Below are 20,180 nucleotides of genomic sequence, written 5' to 3' on the forward strand. Positions count from 1 at the left end.
CTCCCTTACCCCAGCTCCCCCACATATCCTCTCCACAATGCACCCCAGCCACCTCTCGCATCCATTCGTCTGGGCCTCCCTCCCTCAATAACCCTGCTCTCTCCAGTGCAATGCTAAACCCAGGCAACCCAAACCTTAACACCCCCATCTGCTCAGGCTGCTTCAATTCCCCGATACCCAACCCTAAATCTACCCCTTCCACCCCCCAGACTGTAAATCAGGGCTGTCGTGGCCTCCTCAAGGATTATCCGACTACACGTCGCTCGGATAAGCCCAAGAAAGGCAACTGCCTTAAAATAGTGGATAAGGACATTAACCTAGCACTAGGCGAAGACATTTCGATGGGTGAAGTTGCAGAGACTGCAAAGAAGGTACTGGTTGGCCGTGTGCGTGGTAGAAATTACTCTGTTGAACGTCTTCGTCTATGGACCACTGAGATATGGGGCCCCTTACTAAAAGAATTGCCCATCATTTGGGTATTGGCTCGAGGGTGGTTTGCCCTGCACTTCCATAGGGAGGAATACACAGACTGGATCTTATCCCAGTTTTGGCACATAGAATTTGCTCTGGTCCTGCTAAAGAGATGGGATAAACTCTTCGACCCTGAGAGGGAGCAACTGGGAGTTGGGTCGATTTGGGTCTGCTTGTCGGGCCTTCTGATGCAATTTTGGACCCCTGTGGTCTTCAAGCACATTGGATACGCTATGGGCACATACTTGGAACACGATCAATCCTTCGAGAAGACTAGAATCATGACAATGGCGCGTATCTTGGTACATTTGAATACAAGGGAGGGGCTGGAGGAAAAGATAACCCTCCATTGGAGACATTTCTCGCGTCGTCAAAACCTTGACTATGAAGGTGTTCCATTTCGCTGCAGAAGATGCCATAAGGTCGACCACCTCTACAAGGATGCCTTGTTTCTGTGACTGCTTCTGGTTCCAATATGATTTTTCCTTCCTCGTCAAGTTCTAGCAATATTGTTTGAACTGGGAGCTTGTCACCTATAACCTTCTTTAAACATGAAACATGGAAAACTGGGTGGACTCGGGAAGCTGCAGGAAGCTCCAATCTGTATGCCATAGTACCAATATTTTGCAACACCTTGTACGGACCATAATACTTTGGTGATACTTTATTATCCTTCTTAGCTTACTTGAGGGACATTTGTTTATATGGTTGTAGTTGTAGGAATACCCAGTCACCTACATCAAAACTTATTTCGTTGTGATGTTGATCTACCTGTTGTTTCATTCTATTCTGTGCCAATATGAGGTTATCCTTTAAGAGTTGGATAACTTGTTGTTGATGCTCGATGTGATGTTCCACTACTTGAATCTTATAATTTTCTCTTAAATATGATGAATGGATGGTGGATGATATCCATAAAGTGCCATAAATGGGGTCATTTTTGCTACAGTATGGAAGGAAGTGTTATACCACCATTCAGCTAGAGGCAACCATTTGACCCATTGTGTCTGTTTATCAGATACAAAGCAACGAAGATATCCTTCCAAACATTTGTTTACTATCTCAATTTGCCCATCAGATTGAGGATGATAAGACGAGCTATGAGCTAACTGAGTACCGAGACAAGAAAATAATTTTGTCCAAAAATTTCTAGTGAAAATGGGATCTTTGTCGCTTACAATAATCTTTGGGTTTCCATGTAGCTTTTGAATTGTTTCCAGAAATGCAGTAGAAATTGTACTGGCTTTAAATGGATGTGATAATGCACAAAAGTGTGCATACTTGGTAAGTCTATCAACTATCACCATGATGACACTCTTTCCTTTGGACTTGCGTAAACCTGTGATAAAATCCATTGAAACCTCCTCCCAACGTTGGCTTGGAATGGATAAAGTTTGAAATAGACCTGGGGTCTTAATTGTTTCAACTTTATTTTGTTGGCAAACCAAACATTCTGCCACAAACTTTTGAATATCCGATTTAAGGCCATCCCAAAAAAATTCCTTCTTAACCCTGTGGTAAGTTTTTAAAAATCCTGAGTGCCCTCCTAAGGGAGAAGTGTGCAATTCCATAAGAATTTTTTGTTTGAGTTGGGAATTCTTACATAGGTATAAGCGATCTTTGTACCATAACGAATCATTTTTCCAGCTAAACGTATCATATGTACTGGGATCTTGTTGTAACTTTCGAATGAGTGCCCACACTTCTTCATCATTCTTCCATTCCTCCCTTACTTCGTTTATCCAGTCTGGTTGGATAATAGAAATGGCGCACAACAATGCTTCCACATCCTCATCCTTTCTTGAGAGTGCATCTACCACAACATTTTGCTTCCCTTTTTTGTAGATGATTTCAAAGTCATAACCCAACATCTTTGTGACCCATTTTTGTTGCTTTTCAGAGGATAATCTTTGTTCTAAAAAGTATTTAAGACTATCATGATCCGTTTTTACCTTGAAGTGTCTTCCCATTAGGTAGGGTCACCATTTCTTAAGTGCATGTAGTATTGCCAACATTTCCTTCTCATAAATAACTTTGTGTAAATACCTTCCCTTGATTGGACGACTTTTGAAAGCAATGGGTCTTTCATCTTGCATTAAAACAACACCAATTCCATTTCCTGAAGCATCACATTCCATAATAAAGGTTTTTGTGAAGTCCGACGTAGCTAAGACCGGTGCTTGGCACATTACCTCTTTAAGATGTTTGAAGGCCTTTGTTGCTTCTGGAGTCCATGAAAATGCATATTTATTCAATAATGTTGTTAGAGGTGCTGCTATTCTCCCATAATTCTTAACAAACTTGCGATAATACCCTGTCAACTCGAGAAATCCTTGCAGATGCTTTATGGATGTGGGGATTTTCCATTCCTTAATGGCTTTAATTTTGCTAGGGTCTACCTTAACACCTTCATGAGATATAATATGACCTAGATATTCCACCTTTTGTACTCCAAAGAAACATTTGGAGCTTTTTGCATATAATTGTTTCTCTTCCAATAGTTTGAACACCCTGTCAACATGTTCAACATGATCCTACCAAGACTTGTTGTAGATTAGTATATCATCAAAAAATACTAACACAAATTTTCTAAGGAAGGGTTTGAAAATGGAATTCATCAAACCTTGAAATGTAGAAGGTGCATTGGTAAGGCCAAAAGGCATGACCAAATATTCATAATGACCCTCATGAGTTCTAAATATTGTTTTCAGAATGTCTTCAGTCTTCATTCTGATTTGATGATATCCTGAACGAAGATCCAACTTGGTGAAGTAAACTGATCCATGTTATTCATCCAATAATTCATCAATGACAGGAATGGGAAATTTATCTTTAATAGTGACCTTGTTGAGCTCCAAATAATCCGGACACATGTGCCATGATCCATCCTTCTTGTGCACCAATACTACTAGAGCAGAGAAGGAACTTTGACTAGGTTTAATTATGCCAGCCTCTAGTATTTCTACAACCATACGTTCAATTTCACTCTTTTGGGCATAGGGATATATGTACGGCCTGATGTTTGGAGGAACACTTCCTGGAATCAAATGAATAGCATCATCATGATCACGAATAGGTGGGAGACCTTTGGAAGTCTCAAATACCTTGGAATGATTGTCCAAGACTTTTTGGATATCTGGAGAAATAGATGATTTCAATATGGGAACCTCTAGCGAACATAATTGTGCAATTACACCTCATTGTTCTTTCTTTATAAGCTTTGTCATACCGTTAGAGCTGATTATCTTTCCCAGTTTCCCTGCAATACCCCTTAATTCAACTTCCTTTCCTTCTGCACAAAATTTCATGAAAAGTTATTGAAAATTAAAAGCTATTGTACCCAAGGATTGTAGCCATTAGACTCCTAGTACAACATGAGCACCACCCATTGGAATGGAAAGCATTGGGATTTTCAATACATATTCTCCCATGGATAGCTTGATATTATGGCACTTTCCAGAGCAATTTATGGTTCTTCCACTTGCAACCATCAGTTGACACTCTGGTGTTGGATATAGGAAGCAATTCAATTCCTTTGCTATCTTACAATGAATAAAATTATGGGTACTTCCCGAATCAATCAACACTATTACCTTTTTCTTCTTGATATGTCCTTCTATCTTGATAGTTTGTGGAGTGGTAATTCCAGCCAATGCATTACAAGATATGGTTGGATTCATTTCTTCTTTATCTAGGGTTTCTTCCTGGAGTATATCCTCTTCTTTTGACATTTCTTGTTCCTTTTCTTCCTCCTCTTCACAATCTATGTAGAATAATTTCTTCTCAGCACACTTATGATCTTTAGTGTATTTGCTATCACAACTGTAACAAAGCCCTTTTGCTCTTTTTTCTTCCAATTGTTGTGGTGTCAACCTTGTAGGTTGTGGAAGGATAAGGGAAACAACACTTCCATCTTTATATTTGTGAGTGGTAGGCTTCCCGGTTGCCATAATTTTGCTTTCCATTTTTCATGCTAACTTGAATGCCTTCTCCAATGAATCAAGTTCCCAAAGGCAAACCTCATGTTGGATATTATCCTTTAAATTCATTTTGAACACATCAATCCTATGCTCCTCTAGAATATCTTTTACTCTTATGTTCAATTTTTGGAAGTCCTCAATGTGCTCCATCATTGAACCCTTTTGTTTGAAATTTATCAATTGACTAAAAAAGATGTTGCTTTTTGTATCTTCATAATGTGCTATCATTTCTTCCGTAAAAATTGCCCAAGTGACAATTTATTTACGAGAGCAAAGCCATTGATACCATACAAACTGATTTGGTTCCAAATATAAAGTTGCAATACGTACTTTTTGTGTGTTTTGCACATTATGGAGATTGAATAATTGCTACATCTGTAGTATCCATGTTCCGGGATCCTTGCCATCAAACTTCCTCATATCGATTTTTAGAACATGGTGGGTCTTCAATCCAACATTAGAGTCAATGAAATCATGATTAACATTTCTTTTGTTCTCATCATGAGTTTCCTTTACTACACTTTCACCATTAGTGACCATTTCTTGTAGCAACTTATTCAAATTTATCTTCAATTCTTCAATCTTATCATCCATGCCATTCATCTTAGCGTCCATGCCATTCATCTTAGCTTCCATGCCATCCATCTTAGCTTTCACGCCATCCATCTTAACTTGCATGCCATTCATATTAGCTTCCACACCATTCATCTTGGCTTCATTTACCTTTAGTGAGAGTGAAATTTGTGGTACTTGGTCTTGTAATTTTGATATATCATGTTGCATTTCTTCCTCTTCTTCACAAGTCATGCTAGAGCTTTCAGATTGCTTACTAGGTGTTTCCATTTTATTTCTTTGGGGCATTAATTAATACTAATAATTCTTCACTATTCCCTTTGAATTCCTTCAAACTAATTTTTCAAACCAATCTTATGCAAAATTTAAAAAAAACTACACATTTTATTTTTTTTTTTTTCACTTTGTAAGAGCTCGATATTGAATCTGTTGTATCTCTGTAACTACGAATCTTGAATATCTAAAATCCCATCCTACGGTATCCCTTTGATTCCTCTATCTAACCCCGAAAGTCTGATCAAGATTGGATTCTCCAAGGAAGAGTTATGCCAAATCTCCCACGGTGGCCTGATTATAGACTAGTTCAGTAGAGCGAACTTGTACGAAATGCCACGTGTCACTGTTTCGACCTTAGTATCTGAAATTGATACACAAAAAACAACAGGCTGTCCTCTTTCTGAAACTTCTTACGAAATTTCAATCTGATGCTCAAAACAAAATTTATGATGATTTTCCCCAGGTCACCTGTTTGGAATGTAATTCGGGAATCTGCAAAAACGCTAACTTCCTCATATCATATCTCCATAAATATAGTGATACAAGCTCTGAAATTCAGACCCGAAGTTTAGAACGATTTCAGCGCAAATGGGTTTTTTTTTTAGCTTCTGAAATGTCGCAGAAACAAAGTTATAGCGAAAATTCCACGATGACCTGTTTGGAGCAGCAAAACCCTATAATCCTAAGCTCTGATACCAAATGTTAGGAAACCAGCTCACAAAAAGATAGAAAAGATAGATCAATGCCTTAGAATTCAGCCTCTTCGAGGGGGAAACCTCCTTTACATTACACAAATGAACAATTCTTGGATGATAGAAATGACTAAACCTCCCTTCTATATATAAGAGTCTAAGGGGTCACAATTTAATCAAGCCGACATAACGGTAATAACACAAGGGCACAAAAATAACAATAGTGGGTTTCTATGGGGCATACTAATAACAATATAGGGGACAATAGGGGCACAATAATAACAATAAGGGATACAATGACAATAGTATTGGGGGAATCACTAGTATTATAGGGGCCTAACAGATTACCCCCATCAACTGTGCACTCGAACCCCTCCCCCCATTTTTTCCACCACCTCGCCAACGGTTCATGGACAGAGTCATCTTCACTATCCCTCTCTCCCCCCTTCTGCCTCGGGCTCGCATTCCTACAATCTTCGCTCACATCAACTGAAAAACCCTAATCTGTTAGGTCTGGGCATCCCTCCCCCCTCCATCGAGCTCAAATCCTCCCGAGGCAGACCTTCAAAGATTTCCAAAGCCATCAAATCTGCGGGGTCAGATGTGGCCCAGGGGCGCCAAAACACCATTGAAAGGGCACTTAGAGCAACTGACACCCTTAACTATGTTCCCTGATGAAGTGGCTTTCATACAATTGTAGGGGTTTGGCTAGCCCCTCCAAAAAATTGGCCCTCAAGCGACTTTTGAATTGTAAACCCTGTGACATGATACTACTCTAGGAAACCCTTGGCCCATCTGAATATATTGTTAGGACCCTTCAAGCCATCTTACCCGACTGGCACCTCCAACCTTTGGATGCAGCAGGAAGATATGGTGGCCTAACCATTGGGATAAACCCTTTATCTATTAAGGTGATTTCTTCATGGGGAGGCCAGGGTTTCCTGGGCATGGACATTTCCTTGACAGAATTGGGCAAACAGCTTCGTATCATTAATATCTACGCCCCAAATCAAAATAGACTAGCCTTCTGGAAAACCTTCCTGGAAAATCCCTTGATCAACAAATCTACAATTCTAGGGGATGACCTGAATTTCTCCATTGGACATGAGGAATCCTGGAGGCACCACTCGCAGCTAGGCCCCCTCTTAGATCAGCTGAGCACCATCCTAGAACAATATGGCCTCATAGATGTCCCCATGAACAAGAAGATGCCAACATGGCATAACAGACAAACTGGTGAAGCAACTCTTGGTCGAAGGCTAGACATATTCCTCATTCAGGAATACCTTTTTCAATCCCTCACCATCTACAGGCAATGGGTGGGTTCGGGGGGGAATATCAGATCACTCCCCCATATATCTGGAAGTGGCTGGCTCATCTAGAAAACCTAGGGCGCCTTGCAAATTTAACTCCACTTGGCTAAAGGACCCCGACTATATCAAGATGGTCTCGGAGTTTTGGCAAGCTCAGCCCCCACTCATGGACCAAAGGAAGGTTAAAGGGTTCTGTAGCAACCTGAAACAGCTAAAGAGATTAGCAATTGAGTAGGAAAAAAGGAAAAAGGCTAGGGATGAACACACTCTAGCTGACATCGAAACTCAGTTGGCCTCCTTAACGAATGAAAGTGGTCAAGGTTTCTTATCCATAGAAGCTAAGCTACATCTAGTAGTTCTGGAGGCTCAAAGATCTAAGATCCTACTTGACCGGGAAGAATCATGGAGACTCAGAAGCAGGGCTATCTGGCTCCAAGCGGGGGATGGCAACATAAAGTTCTTTCATAAATATGCAAATGGAAGGAAAGCTAGGAATGCCATCTGGCAGATGCCCTCGGACCTAGATCAGATTGCCAACACACACCCTCAACTTGCTCAATTGGGTATCTCACATTTCAAGTAGCTATTCAAAGCCCCTCTTGGAACATCACTTGCTGAAATCATCAACATTGTTGGCCATTTCCCTGGCTTCGTGGAACCTAATGGGATGGAGGACCTTATCAAACCAGTTTCCATGGGGGAATTAGAGAGCACTCTCAAGTGGTTCAAGAAGGACAAAAGTCTAGGACTGGATGGCTGGTTTGTGGAATTCTTCCTTGCCTTCTTCGACATCATTGGACCAGACCTTCTCGAGGTGGTGGAAGAAAGTCGAATCCTTGGCCACATATATGCCCCTATCAACTCTACTTATATCGCCCTCATTCCCAAATCGGACTCCTCGCTCTCCTTCAATGACTTCCGCCCTATATCCCTCTCCAACTATATCTACCAAATTATTGCAAAGACTATTGAAAATCGCATCAAGCCAATCCTATCTGAACACATCTCATAGGAGCAATTTACCTTTCTTCAAAATAGACAAATCCATGAAGCCATAGGATCTGCCTAAGAGGCCCTCCACTCCATGAAGCTAAAGAATCTGAAAGGGGTGGCACTTAAAATTGACCTCTCAAAGGCTTTTGACAAGATGGAGAGGGGAATCAGAAAGGGTTGCCCCTTATCCCCTTTACTTTTTCTACTGGTTATGGAAGGACTAAGCAGACTAATAGTGACGGAGAAGAGAGCTGGGAAACTCCGGGGCCTCAATATCTCGAAACAATGCCTTATAACACATATGTTATTTGTTGATGATATAATCATATTCCTAGATGAGGGAATACAAGACATCATCACTCTCATAGAGATATTGAAGCTTTTCATTGCTGCTACAGGAATGGAAATAAATGGGGAAAAATCTACAATATCCTTCTCTAACTGCACACAACAAGAAACACAGCTAGCACTGCAAAATTTCCCCTACCAAACCTTGGCACTGAAGGATGGATTGAAGTACTTGGGCTTCAGGATTAAAGCAGATGGTTATAAAATTGCAGACTGGACCTGGTTGATTGCAAAGGTGGAAAAAAGATTAAATAATTGGAGCCACCGATTACTCTCCAGAGCTGGTAGACTGGTGCTCATAAAAGCAGTGCTGGAAGCAACCCTAGTTTTTTGGATGTCCTTGGCCTGGATCCCCCAAGGGATACTACATAGGATTCAATGAGTCTGTAGTCATTTCCTATGGAAGGGACACAAAGAAGGAAAGCCCTTTGCATGGGTCAAATGGAGCAGGATCACAACCCCTAAAAAATGGGGAGGTTGGGGCTTAAAGCATCTCCCTGCTTTCGCACAGGTACTAGCAGCAAAACTTGGTTGGCTTCTCCTGAAGCACAAGAGCCTTTGGTCGGAGGTGGTCACCCACAAATACATATGGCCGAGCACTGCCTTAGACTGGCTAAGACGAACCTCATGGAACAGGAAGGGTATATCAGTGATCTAGAGGGCTGTAATAAACACTCTTCCCATCATTAGAAGGGGCCTCATATGGAGGATTGGAAATGGTGGGTCTATCCGGATTGGGATCGATCCATGGATAGGTAGTGGGAATTCCTATCAGCTTCCACCGGATCTGATTTCCCTGCTAAACCTCAATGGGGTACACTTCATCACACATCTCGGGGACCCTCACAACACAACCATATATCAGCAAGCATGGCAAACAGGGGAGGCCGGGGACATACCTGATCAATGGAAAAGATAGTGGAGAAATTATTTGCAGGCATTAGTAGAATCCCATGTACGCCTAAGAGACGAGGAGGATGAATTGATATGGGGTTTTTCAAAGAAAGGGAACTACTCCCTTAAGGAAGGGTATGATATCATAGATGATGGCCATAAGCTTGATAGACTGAAGAGTTGGTGGAGTCATCTATGGAAGTTAAAAGCCCCTTCGCGCACCAAACTACTGATGTGGAACATTATTATGGACAAAACACCTTCAGGAGCAAACCTCAGGAAACAGGCATTTCAAGGCCCGACTTGGTGTGTTTTATGCCATGCAGAGGAGGAATGAAACCACCATTTATTCCTCTCATGTACCACAACTCAACATACATGGGATCAAGTCCTTCATACACTAAGAATCCCTCATTCTTGGAGCGGTGACGATATCCCTAATGCCTGGGAAAGGTGGTGGGAATCATCAACTGAGTCGAGAGCTTGGAATTTGCCGCTATTGGTCTACTGGAACATATGGATGTGCCGAAATATCACACAGGAACTAATAGACAAAGAAAACCCCTGGGCCTAATTCGATGGTGCAGCACGAGCACAGGGTTGTGGTGGAGGCATAATCCTTCATCTGACTGATACACATTTCTTTCACATAGGCATGGGGTTGGGAGAGGGAACAAATAATTTTGCAGAGCTACTTACACTCCGACACCTCTTATACTTTGCAATATACAAACAGTGCAAAAACATACAGTGCAGACACATAAAAATATTTGGAGACCCTGAAATAGTCATAAATTGGTTCAACAACACAACAACATGCCATGCATATACACTCAGAACTATTTTGGATGATATTATTTTTCTCAAATCACATTTTGATCATGTCTCATGCACACATATTTACAGGGAGTGAAATGAAGGTGCGAACAAGTTATCGAAAGAGGCAATGCATCGTCCTCGAGGAGAATGAATGATTACAGAGCACTCACCTGAGTGGACCTATTGTTTTTTCCACAGACCATATATGGATCAGGAAATACAGAGGGCAGACAGGCCCTAATTTCATCAGTTTCTATTTGTTTATATCTTTTTTGGCAACAGAACATCAATCACCAATGGTGAAATTTTGAAACATGTAATTAATTTGTATATGAGCAGCAACCATCAATATACCCATCACAGGGTCAGTTTGTAGAAATTTACAGTCTTGTTTTTTACAAACTCTTCACAGTAGACTACGGTCATGGTACTTGCATATGCCTATGGCATTTACAGCATACAATTTTCACAAATTAATGGAAATTACGATATTTTCTCCTAGGGAAAAAAAATGATTTCCCAGGGAAAGCCACAACTAAAACCCATGTTATCTGTATATTGCATTAGTCAGAAAATATGAAAAGATTACAATGCTTTGCTCAAGTCCGAGCAACCTCTACACTATCTCTATCTGTCTCACAACTTCCTAGACAAGCTCGGGTCAATACTTAACCAAATTTTGGCTTGCCCAAGTCCCTATTTCCTTGTGTTGTTTCCTTGGGAATCAACCCCCTATTAATTAGGGAAATTCCATAATATGAATTATGCAATCCTCATAGGCCTTCCTCTAACTGCATGCACCACCTGTACAATTCGGATGATTATACAACTAATAGTACATTGTCTGTGAACTCTAATATTAACTAGGTAACTATCATATCTGACATGCATGAGTTATTTATGAGTGAATCATCAGTTAACTGGTTGAACACATGAAGCAGAACCCCACTGACTGACCTCCTACTAGTTCCTCCATCAGTTGGAACTAGTTTAACTGACTTGAACTCAGATAAACTAAATTAATTAATTACAACTAAAAATAAACTCAAACAGGGCTCCTATAATGTAGAAGACACTCTACATGACTCAAGTTAGACCCTCAACTCGAATTAACTTAGTTAACTCGTACAAGTTGTCTTGTGATGTGGGATTACAATTTTATTCCTAATTTAATTCAAGGACAAAATTAAATTAGGATTTTCTTGTTGCATTTTCAACACTCCCTCTCAACAAGAAAGGGATTATCAGATACCCCAATCCTGCCCTTATGGAACTCGAATTTTCCTTTTGAGAATGCCTTAGTCAAGATGTCTGCATCTTGTTCCTCTGTAGGAATGTACTCCAACAACATGATTCTCCTATGCACGAAATCTTGTAGATGGTGATACCAGATGTCGATATGCTTGGACCAATCATGAAAAACTAGATTCTTTGATACAACTCTAATTGTCACAGTAAATCACTGTAGGATCCATCTATTAACCAAATAAACCAACAAGGATCTTCCTCATCCAGATAGCCTCACAAGCTGCTTGACTACCAGTCATGTACTATGATTCTTCTGAACTGAGTGCAACAGGTATATGCTTCATGTTGTACCAAGAAATTGTTATTGACCCAATACTGAAGATTCCCCCTGATGTGATCTTCCTATCAGATGGACTCCCCGCCCAATATGCATTTGTGAAGCCTTGCAGCTTCACTCCCTCTACCTGTCTATACCAAAGACCAAACTAAGTAGTGCCTCTGAGGTATCTTAACACATGTTTAGTTGCCTTCTAATATAGTTTGGTAGACTTAACCATTGCTTGAATAAGCTAGTTAATTGCAAAACATATGTCTGGTCGTGTGTTCACCAAATACATAAGTGAACCCACAAGCTACCTGCAAATAGTAGCCTCCACTACTTCACCTGAAGTAACATCTTCCTTCCTCCAATTCCCTGCTATAGGAGTCTCCATGGGTTTTTTGCTCTCCGTGTGGAACTTCTTCAATTTCTCGTTTGCATAGTTTCCCTTAGAGAGAAACATTTCCTCATCTTCTTGCCATACTTCCATACCAAGGAAATAATGCATGATCCCTAGGTCCTTCATCTCGAATTCTCTTTCAAGATCCTCTTTGCAAGATTTTACCAGCGTCTCATCACCTGTTAGAAATAAATCATCGACATATAATACTATAATCAACAATTTACTTTCAGTCACAATATGGTAAAGGTTTTCATTTGCTTCACTTTTGGTGAAGCCCAACCTGGTGAAATAGCTGTCAATCCTGTGTACCAAGGGTGAGGTGCTTGTTTCAATCCATACAATGCTCGTTTGAGTCTTCACACATGCGACTCTCCATTGAATGTCTCAAATCTTTCTCACTTCTCAATGTACACCTCTTCCTCAATCACTCTGTTGAGGAATGTTGTCTTCATGTCCATCTGATGTATCTTCCATCCCATCTGCACTGAAAGCGCTAGAATAGATCCGATTGAAGAGTACCTTGCTACTGGAGCAAAGGGCTCCTCGTAATCAATTCCCTCCACCTGAGAGAACCCTCTGGCCACAATTTTGGCCTTATGTTTCTCCACACTCCCATTTGTTGCTTGCTTTACCTTGTAAAGCCGTTTGAAACTCACCATTGACTTGTCTGTTGGTCTTGGGACCACTTCCCAAACACTGTTTTTGATAATGGAGTCATACTCCTCTACCATAGCATCAACCCATATTGGTTTTTGCATTGCTTCCTCAAATGAGGATGGCTCAATCTCTACACTCTCGCTCATCAAAGCCATGTAGCAAGTGCATTTATCTGGTGACCTCTTCTACCTGCGTTGTGATGTGGGTGCTCCACATTCTCTCTAGCATCATGCATTAATTTGTCAGCCTCTCTGGTGCGCTTCCTTCCATCTCTGGAAGTCTCTGCATGAGTGGATGCTTCCACTCTCTACTCCTCTGCATGTGGTTTCTCCACATCATCCTAAGGTTCTTCCTTTGGAGCTAAAAGCTCCTCATTTGCATGCAACTGAATTTCTCTCTAAAGGGAACATCTCATGGCCTTCTCTTCATTGAACTTCACATCTCTACGAACCACTGTCATCCTATGAGATGGCAGGTACACCCGATAGTTGTTATGTGTATCAGTGTACCCCATAAATATGCCCAACTTAGTTGTTGGTTTTGGATTTTTCCTTGCATCCTTGGTAACATGACAGTAAAATGATGAACCAAAGATCCTGATGAGACTCTTATTCTACACATACACAACTGTGTTGCATGCTTCAACCAACAAATGGTAGGCCTTGATCATGTAACATTGTTTGTGTAGCTCCCACAATAATTATGTTATTCCTTTTAGCAACCCCATTCTGTTGTGGGTTATGGGGTGTTGTTAACTCCCGTCGAATGCCTTCTGATGCACATAAGTTCTTGAATTCATTTGACACATATTCTCCACCGCTATCTCTCATGAGAGCCTTCACTTTCCTGTCAGTGTCTTTCTCAACAAGTGCTTTAAATTCACAAAATTTAGAGAATGTCTAATATTTATCCTACATGAAGAAAATCTAGTGCTTACGTGAGAAATCATCTACAAATATTACGTAATACCTATGCTTGGTCGTGGAGGTTGTCGAGGATGGTCCACACAGATATGAGTGAACTCTTTCAAGGATCGCTTGCACTCGAATGTTCTTATCATGAAAGGTGGCTTTGGTGTACTTACCCAATGTACACCATTTGCATTTATCTCTCTGATCTAGTGTACCCTTGGGAAGTCCTGTAGAAATATGTTGCATGATCTTCAAAGTTATGTGGTGCAAGTGGCCCAATATTCTATGCCATAATTTACCGATGTCTCAACTTTGCACCTTCTCTGCTTTTATGCTCAAAGCAACATTGTCTTCTACATCCAACTTGTAGAGGTTCTTCACCTGAACCCCAATCTGCTTCACTTGTCCCTGGGCTATGTGACGAAGGAAAGCATTTCCTTTGCTAAATATCACATCATAGCCATGGTCCTCCAACATAGCAATTGAAACCAAATTCTTCTTTAGACCCAGAACATACATGACATCTTTTAATGTGAGAGGAGAATTAGACTCCCTCTGAAAGTTAATAGTACTAATGTCAGTTTCACTGTACCTTCCATCATCTCCTATTTTGATGTGCATCTGGAGGTCCTTCTCCTCCAAGTCACTGAAGAATTCTTTGTTATCGGTCATACAGAACGAGGCTCCACTACCCAGATGCCACACACTATCCATCGCTGATGTCACCATGAAAGCAATGAGGGTGAAATCCAACTCAAATTGTGAAGCAAGAGTTTTACCTACTGCTCCTCCTGAAGGCTTCTTGTTGGCCTTCTTGTGTAGACACTTTGTGGCATAGTGTCCTAGCTCATGACAGTGCAAACATTTAATATTCAACAAGTCCTTCTTCTTGCCTGCCTGAATAGAATTTGATTTGGAATGGGATGACTTCTCTTTCCCTTTCTTTGCCTTTCCATCCAAGGCATGGTTCTCCTCCTCATCATGCTTGGATGAGGATCCATCTCTAGTGTTACGTTGAATCTCTTCTTGCACCAAGTTGGACCACAAATGCTTCCACTTTGGTAGCTTCTCCCTCCCATTTACCAAATCCTGGTAGTTGTGCCAGCTCTTGGGAAGGCCTAGAAGTGTTAGGTTGACCATATTATCTTTAAAAACTGTAACACCAACACTTCCAAGCTCACCCTTGGTCAAGTACTTTGGTATTGTGTCACCCTTCTCCATCTTAATTTTCCTGAGCGTGTCCTTCAATGTCAGCTTCCTGTGCTCACTGTTGTTCTGAAACAAGTCTGTCAAGGCCTTCCATATTACATATGGAGTCTCCTTCCTGTGGAGGTTCGAGACAATATGATCTCTAACTCCTTTTAGTATGATCCTTCTCGCTTTTACAACACATTTTCTCCACTTTACCAGATCTTGAGCATCAGTTGTTGGAGGCTTAGGAATAAATTTGCCTATGAATTCCTTCAATTCGTTATCTTCCAACACTGCCTCCATCCTGTCCTTCCAAGCAATATAGTTCAAACTACCCTCAAGGGCATATTCGAGTCTCAATCCGTAGAACGACATCCTGCTGGCTCTGAAGAATGATACTGCAAATTCGATTTCACCTACAAAAGACAAACTCGTATTCTCCTCTTCTAGAGTGATTTATGCTTTGATACCATGTAGAAATTCCTTGTAGATTCAAACTTCTAATTGTAATTTACTAAAACAATAGACTTGAATATACTATACTCATCAATGGAAACAAATTAAACGATCGTGAAATCATGAAGCATACAAGAAAAAGAATTCAATCAACACATTACACAATGATTTCCTATGGAAAGCCATAGCTAAAAACCCACGCTATCTGTGTATTGCATTAGTCATAAAATATGAGAAGATTACAATGCTTTTCTTAAGCCCGAGCAACCACTACACTATCTCTATCTATCTCATAGCTTCTTAGACAAGCTCAGGTCAATACTTAACCAAATTTTGGCTTGCCCAAGTCCCTATTTCCTTGCGTTATTTCCTTGGGAATTAGACCCCTATTAATTAGGGAAATTCCTCAATATGAATTGCACAATCCTCATAGGTCTTCCTTTGACTTCATGCACCATATGTACAATTCAGATGATTATACAACTGATAGTACATTGTCCTTGAACTCTAATCTCAACTGGTTAACTCTCAAATCTGACATGCATGAGTTATTTATGAGTGAATCGTCAGTTAACTGGTTGAACACATGAAGCAACATCCCACTGTATGACCTCCTACTGGTTCCTCCATCAGTTGGAACTAGTTTCGCTGACTTTAACTCAGTTAAACTAAATTAATTAATTACAACTCAAAATAAACTCAACTAGGGCTCTTATAATGTAGGAGAAACTCTACATGACTCAAGTTAGACCATCTACCCAAATTAACTGAGCCAACTAAGTCAAATTAACTTAGTTAACTCGTACAAGTTGTCTTGTGATGTGGAATTACAATTTTATTCCTAATTTAATTCAAGGACAAAATTAAATTAGGATTTTCTTGTTGAATTTTCAACAAATAGGAGAAAAGGAAGCTGAAGAGTCACAGATTTGCATGAGAAGGAAATTGAAAAAAAATGAAGGAAAATGAAGAAAATAGAGGCCTCAATGATAAAAAGGCTTCTGAGGATCAGTTCATGGCTTTTGTCAATGTCAGCTTTTGGTCAGTTCAGTCTTTGGCATTCTCATTCTACTCTCTCTCATACTCCTGGACAATTAGAGTTTTCTTGGAGCACTCTTGGAGGAGTGTGGCATACTTGGGATTTGGAGCAAGAAGGCAAAGGAAAAGTAGGAAAGCACAAAAGGATAGCAGGATCAACAACTACAATGGGTTTTGCTTGCAGGTACCGAGTTGCATGTATGATTTTCGTGCTAGTTTTGGCATGTATGTGGTTTCTTGGTTATGATTTGTCACTGGCATGGAGGATTGTCCGGATTGACAATGGTTTTGACTAGCCTTGTCATTTCCTAGATAACCATGGTGTTGTGGGTTTCTTTCTGTGTTTTCTAGTTGGTGCTCATGCTCCTTATGGTTGTGGGTTGAGTTATTAGTTCGTAGAGCCTTGGTAGGACAAACGCTCTGGAAGCCCTGTAACAACTTGGGTTGAGGTACTAGTCTTGGAAGCCTTGGGTGGACAAACACCATGGAATCCAGCGGTAGTTGTGGGTTGAGTTACTAGTCCTGGAAGCCACATTGGAACAAATTCTCTTTAGCCCTAGACATCTTGGGTAGAGACCGATCTAATGATGGTTAGTGATGTCCAACCATGAGGTGGAATCACTAGTTGAGGGTTGAGGTGGTTTGGACTCTGGAAACCCTGGTTTGGTTTTGTTTGGTTTATTCCATGAGATCCCACATTCATTCTTGGAATATGGCACAGGGGTGTCTGGCTGAAAGAAATACTTGGTTCAGCCTAATCTATGGTCAGGTGGTACGTGGACTTCCCTGACTTGGTTGGCATTTTCACATGTTAATAAGAGGTATTTTCTATTGTGATCTATGAGTATATGTATTCAAATTATGATGGTGACGTCATGGTTGAGTTGCCATGGTTTATATGTTGGTTATTTCTGGTTATATGTTGGTTATATGTTGTATATTGTTTATGGCTCTTGACATGTTTGATGAATATGTGATTGGTCATCGAATGCATGACCTAATAGATGTTATTGCATCTAATATGAGAGGGCATTAAACATTCTTGATGATTCTCAGATAAGTATGAGACCCCTATGTTTAGAGTTGTATTTATGACCTGTAGATTTCATGTTTATCATGTGTTTGACAGAATGTCTGTCATGGTTAGGCTTGGTTAGGTCAAGTCCTTGATCAAGTTTTGTGTTAGAGGATTTTTCTTGGTGTCATTTATTGTCTTGGAAAGTCTCATCAATTTATGGGTAGTGGTTTGGAGACTAGCCCTAAAAAAGTGGCTCAAATCTCATAGTAGCAGGCATATAACTGGTTGAAAAAGACTGCAGTATCTCCCTTGCAGGCTTATGGGAGCGACTAGAGATCTACAATCGTGTGGATGTAGGCTTGTGCATGCAACTGGGGTTTTTTGTTGTGAAAAAACAATATGGCTCAAGGTTTGGGCACTTGGACGGGTGGTTTAGCTCTTGTGGGTCCTGTAGCTCCTGAGAAAGGTTAGTAAGGTTTTGGTTTGTTGATTCCACTTCTTTAAGGTGATCTAGGAGGTTGAGTAATATCATAGTAACTCTTCATCACATATTTACCCCAGTGGACTAGTTAGCTTGCTTGGGTAAGTGTGGGAGGAGGGTGTTATAGAGTGGTATCAAAGCATGGTTCAACACTTTGGATTGGATGGGCGTAATGTGTTTTTCATGCGTGCATATAGGTTTTATATGTCTTTGATGTGTATGCATGGTGATGGTCATTATTATAGTTGTGTTGTCATGTAGAAGTTGATGATGTTATTGTTAGGAAGTGTTTGATATGAATGCATGTCAGTTGTATATGAATTTGTTATGCATGTCAGTGTCTATATGTTGTTATGCATGTATAGTAGGTCAAAGATGTATTGTGATAATCATTGTTGCAACTTATGTCATCATGATGTTGATATGTTGGTTGAGATGGGGTAGGAAATGCAGATTAAAAAATGAGATTGCAGCAGTAGATATCAGGGTAGGAGCATATCGTCATACAAGTTTGTTTATTGGGCATGCAGGTATGTTGGTTAATGGTTGTTATATGCCTTGTGGCTATATGCATTCCTATCATCTATTGTTGTTATGGTTATATATACATGATAGATACTAGTTAAGTCTGATCACATGCACATGCGTTAGATAGTCATGCCCGGTAGTTAACTTTTTGTTATATGCATTGTGGTCATATGCAAGATGAGTATGTTCATTGCATCTAGTATCTTGATGTCATATGTATCATGCTAATCTAGATTGGCCTATGCATATGGTTATGGTTAAATATTCAGGTGTGAGTCAATATATTTATGATATTGTGTCGTGCTAATTTGGACTGACTTGTGCAAATGTGATAGCCCCCTGAGATACATTGAGGTATGAGTTTGATTATGTCGTTTACTTGGTTTATCTAGCATGTTATGTTTACAAGTTGTTTGAATGTTTGATTAATTGTATGCTATGAGTATGTGTCTATAAGATTGCATGAAGGAATGATCTTGTTCTAAGACTATTGTACTAACACATTATGTGTTGAGACAGCTGATATGCACTTGAGTGTAGAGTAGGTGATAGTTGTAGCATTATGATTAATGATTGTGAGTTGATTGTTGATTCTGACATGGATGTTAGTCTTGGTAAAGGTTGATTTCAAATTAATAGATATGATGTCTTGATCTTTGGAACGTGTGACTGACATGTGTGAGTAGTTGTAGGGAAACATGCTTGGCATTAGTGTGACAAGGTAATAGTTGATTTGTTTATATAGCTAATAGTTGGTTGATGTGATAACACATAGTAAGACTTAATTGCAGCAAGGTAAAAGTTAAAAGAAAAGAATTGGGTGAGAATTCCTTTGGCTATGTTTGGAAACCGCAATTCCAAATGAATGAGTACTTTGCATGAATACATGAAGTCTTGTTAACCTTGATTTTGTCTAACATTATGTGGATATGTGTTATATTTATGAACATGCATTTGACAGGTATAACAACTGGTTTCCCGTTATTGCTAGATTTGTCAAGGAATTGGAGTCCCTTGAGAGATGATATATGTACGTGTTCAGTTACAAGTCAGTGTGTTGGGTACAATAAGGTAAGGTATCTGGTATATCGTTATATTCACTTATACACTGACAATTATATGTTTATGGTAGTATGATGTAGGAATTGCATGGCAAAAGAGACTGCCATGAAAACTTGAAGAAATCTTGGGTTGAGCTTTCCCTTGGAAGCATTGGGAACCATGGGGCTGAGTCATTGTGTCTATTGCTAGTTTGTGCTTTCAGTGCTTTGTGATTTGTTTGTGCTTGACTTGCAGCTTTGTTTATGTCTAGTGCATGGCCATGCCACTTTGTTTATGGTGTCGTATTGCTATTGGTCTTTCATGGTTTGCTTCTTGTTTGTTTCTTATCTTGCCTTTTATGTTTGAGGGTCTTGGGAATTAGTTGGGGAACGAGGAGAGTTAATGAAGCTTGAGAGATCTGAAAGAAACTCAATAGGTAATGTAAGACCTGGATGAAGCTCAGTGCATTAGTAAAGGGAAACTAAAGTTAAGAATATGACAACTGGTTGGATTGGTTGAGTCTATTGGGG

The 20,180-nt window shown here is 40.1% G+C and overlaps 1 pseudogene; it reads left to right on the plus strand.

The window, feature by feature from the left end:
• Window positions 1-341: 341 nt before the first annotated feature.
• The window catches only part of LOC149253640 (transcription factor SRM1-like), a 28,119-nt pseudogene continuing 8,280 nt past the window's right edge, over window positions 342-20,180 (plus strand).

Source organism: Pinus tabuliformis, chromosome 7, assembly GCF_031772625.1.
Source record: "Pinus tabuliformis cultivar Carrire ecotype Pingquan chromosome 7, CPIR1, whole genome shotgun sequence".
Classification (NCBI taxonomy): Eukaryota; Viridiplantae; Streptophyta; class Pinopsida; order Pinales; family Pinaceae; genus Pinus; species Pinus tabuliformis.